Here is a 4,081-nt window from a genome sequence, read left to right on the forward strand (position 1 = left end):
GAAACTCCGTCTCAAAAAAAAAAAAAAAAAAAAAAATTTCACAGGAGTGAGTGTTCTGTAGCTAATTTTACATTAGGGCTGTTGCTTATTCTTCTTTTAATGGGCTACAAGGAAAAGAGCTTGACACACAAGCAGGGTGGAAACACTCCTGCATAAATCCCTAACACCAGATTTCATGAGAGTAATATTAGAAGTGGTAGTGATATTTGTCTGCTGCAACTTTGGCTCTGGCAGGGAAATATCAGGTAGGAAACTGGAAAAAGTTAAAAAAGAGAAAAAAAAAAAAAAAAAAAAAGAAAAAAAAAAAAAAAATTATAAAAAAAAAAAAAAAAAAAAAAAAAAAAAGCACTTAAAGGGCTTATTGCCAATTACAGTCACATTGGGGGTTAGGGCTTTAACGTGAATTTTGAGGGGGTGATACAGTTCAGGCTATAACAATACTCATTAGTAGTCATTCCCTGTTCTCCCTTTTCCTCAGGCCCTGACAATCACTAGTTTTCTGTTTCTTTGAGCTCACCCATTCTGAATATTTTATATAAGTGGAATTCTGTGTGGCCATTTGTGTCTGGTTTCTTCATATAACATAATGTTTTCAACATTTATCTATGTTATGGCATATATGAGTAGTTCATTTCTTTATATGACAACAATATTCCACCGTGTGGATACACCACATTTTGTTTATCCATTTATCAGTCAGTGAGCCTTTGAGTTGTTTCTACTTCGAAAATAAAAATAGCTTTATTGAGGTGTATATTCAGTATACAATTCAGTGAATTCACCCAGTTCACCAAGCATACAGTTTAGTGAATTTTAGTATATTCTCAGATCTGTGCAACTATTATTACAATAAATTTTAGAGTACTTTCATCTTCCCAAAAAGAAATCTCATATTTGTCAGTAGTCATTCCCTGTTTTCCCCAACTCCTCCAGCCCTAGGCAACCACTAATCTACGTTATCTCGCTACATATTTGCTCATTCTGAGTATTTCCTATAAATGGAATCACGCAATATGTAGTCCTTTTTGTCTGTTTTTTTTTTTTTTTTAACTTAGATTTTATATTGTTTTTTAGTTTAATCTATGCTGTAACACGTGTCAGTACTACCATTTCTTTTTATTGCTGAGTTATATTCCACTGATGGATATGTTACATTCTGTTTCTCCATTAATCAGTTAATGAACATTGGGTTGTTTCCGCATTTTGACTGTTATGAACTATGTACATAATTTGTATATAGGTTTTTGTGGGACGTATGTTTTCATTTCTCTTGGGTATATGTGTAACATAGGAATTATGGTTAGTATAGTAACTCCATGTTTAACTTTTGGAGGAATTATCCTGCACCATTACATTACCACCAGCAAGTTATGATGATCCTAATTTCTCCACATTCTCACCAACATTTGTTATTATTTTTTTTGATCATAGCCATTCTAGTGGTTGTGAAGTGATATCTCATTGTAGCTTTACTTACGATCTTCTTGATTAATAAAAGTTACAAGTTTGTTATTTCTCTCATAGAGAAATAAAATATAGAATGATTTGTATGTACAGCTCTTTTCTTTAGCTTTTGTTTGTTCAGGTCTCATTAAAAATTCTAAAGCAATAATTATATACATCTGATTAATCTATGATAAGAAAAGTCCAGGTTTAAAGTGAGGAAGAACTTGAGGTCACAAAAATTTAGAGAGTCAGCAATGATAGCATTACTTTAGCTAATTATAGAAACGGATATATTTTTGAAAATTATTTCTCTTGCATTTTGTTCTCTAAGAACAGCCTTCCTTTATCCTGCATGAGAAAATTATTTCTACTATTAAAAAGACTACTACTAGTAACATAATGATATATACATTCCGGGAAATACCTTCTAGGCATGGTCAGTTGATACGAATTTAGCCAAGAAATGGGAAGAAATCATAATTTCACAGGAGTGGGCTGGACGCGGTGGCTCAAGCCTGTAATCCCAGCATTTTGGGAGGCCGAGGCGGGTGGATCACGAGGTCAAGAGATCGAGACCATCCTGGTCAACATGGTGAAACCCCGTCTCTACTAAAAATACAAAAAATTAGCTGGGCATGGTGGCGTGTGCCTGTAATCCCAGCTACTCAGGAGGCTGAGGCAGGAGAATTGCCTGAACCCAGGAGGCGGAGGTTGCGGTGAGCCGAGATCGCGCCATTGCACTCCAGCCTGGGTCCTGGCAACACAGGGAGACTCCGTCTCAGGAAAAAAAAAAAAAAAAAGAAAAAGAGCTTTGTTGAGGTGTAATTCACATGTTATGCTGTTCATTCAGTGTGTATTCAGTCTGAGAATTCCCAGCCATAAGCTTACCTACTATACATGTGCCTCAAAAAATTCCAAAAGTTTAGTTTAAAGCGGTTGTAGATTTGCAGTGGCCATAGGTACTTAGCAGAAGCATACATCAACTAATTGTTTTTAGAAGAATTAACTTTGAAAATCTAGGCCTCAAAATATTTCTACAGGTAAAGTTTCAGTTCCAGTCATAAATCAACAAACATGGCAAAACAAACTGCAGACCTGTAAAGGACTACCAATCAGATTTGGAATATAAGTACTTTAAATATATTTAAATAAATAATTATTTAAAAATATTCTAAAGGCACAAGAGACTTTCAGAATTGACCGGGAAGATTTTAAAAAGGTTCATTTGATCTTTTTCAAGATTTTATAATTGAAATTATAGATCCATTTAGGTGGGCTTAACATAGATTAGATAAAACTAAAGAGTGAATAAGTGATCTTGATGATAAAACTGAACAAATTTATACAAAATGTACACAAATATGTAAATATGTGGAAAATATGAAAGTGATATCAACAAAAAGTCTGATTTGAATTCTAGAATGGAGATAACTTGGGGAAGAAGGAAACAGTTATTGAAGAGTTCAGAATTTATGAAACAAAACAAAAAAAAAACCCAGAATTTATGAAACATAGTAGTAACTCTCAATTCTGGATGTCTAGTAGGATCTAGGAAGAATAAAAGAAATTCATATCCAGACTAAACATAGTAAAAATACAGAATACAAAAACCAAGAAACTATATTAAAAGCAGCCAGAGAGAACAAGAGATCCTATGCAAAGAAATTACAGTTAGCCTAACAGCTGATTTACCACAGCAGCAATGGAAGCCAGAAGACATTGAATGTTATCTTCAGTGTTAAGAGAAAATAACTGTGGACCACAAACCATTATTTATTTATATCCAGTAAAATTACCTTTTAACAGACACATTCTTGAAGCAGTTAGTTTTTGCTGCACTGTAAACCATCTTAAGTTGTAATGTTTTAAAACAACAAATGTTCAGTATTTCTCATGATTCTGTGGGTTACCTGAGTAGTTCTTGCAGTTTGGGCCAATGTGGCTGGGACTGGATGATCTATAAAGGACTTGTGCATGTCTGGTAGTTGGTAGGCAGGTTGGTCTAGTAGTCTCTCACTTGTATATTTGGCAGTTGGCTTAATGTCAACTGGGAAAGTAGCCATGCTTTTCCCTTTATCCAGTGGGCTGACCTGGGCTTGTTCATATAGTGGTAGAAGGGTTTCCAGAAAAAGGAGAGTGGAAGCTGTAAGATCTTTTGTGGCCTTGGATTAAAACTCTTACAGCATATCATTTATTGATTAAAACAAATCACAAGGCTAGCCTGAATTCAAGGTATGGAGAAATAGATTTTTCATAATGGGAGGATTTGCAAAGAATCTGTGTTTGTTTTTTGAAATCTGCAAATGATGAGGTAAATAACTTTTCACACTGATGAAAATTGTTAGTGTTTTCTAACAACATTTTATCATTAAAATGTAACTTCTAAAGGAAGTACTTCCGGAAGAAAGATTTTAGGTGGAAGAAGGAATGATGAACAAAGAAAGAAATGGAAAACATAAGGATAAACCTGTGTTTACTGTAATAGAGTCTGGTTTATAAGAATAAAATAATTGAGGGCCGGGCGCGGTGGCTCACGCCTGTAATCCCAGCACTTTGGGAGGCCGAGGCGGGCGGATCATGAGGTCAAGAGATCGAGACCATCCTGGTCAACGTGGTGAAACCCCGTCCCTACTAA

General features: G+C 34.9%; 1 protein-coding gene and 1 pseudogene across 1 annotated transcript in view; both read left to right on the top strand.

The window, feature by feature from the left end:
* DOCK7 (dedicator of cytokinesis 7) overlaps window positions 1–4,081 on the top strand; it is a 228,751-nt gene that overhangs the window by 39,637 nt on the left and 185,033 nt on the right. The window lies entirely within an intron of this gene.
* Window positions 176–4,081, top strand: part of LOC108313256 — a 5,376-nt pseudogene continuing 1,470 nt past the window's right edge.

Source organism: Cebus imitator, unplaced genomic scaffold (genome assembly GCF_001604975.1).
Source record: "Cebus imitator isolate Cc_AM_T3 unplaced genomic scaffold, Cebus_imitator-1.0 Scaffold135, whole genome shotgun sequence".
NCBI lineage: Eukaryota > Metazoa > Chordata > Mammalia > Primates > Cebidae > Cebus > Cebus imitator.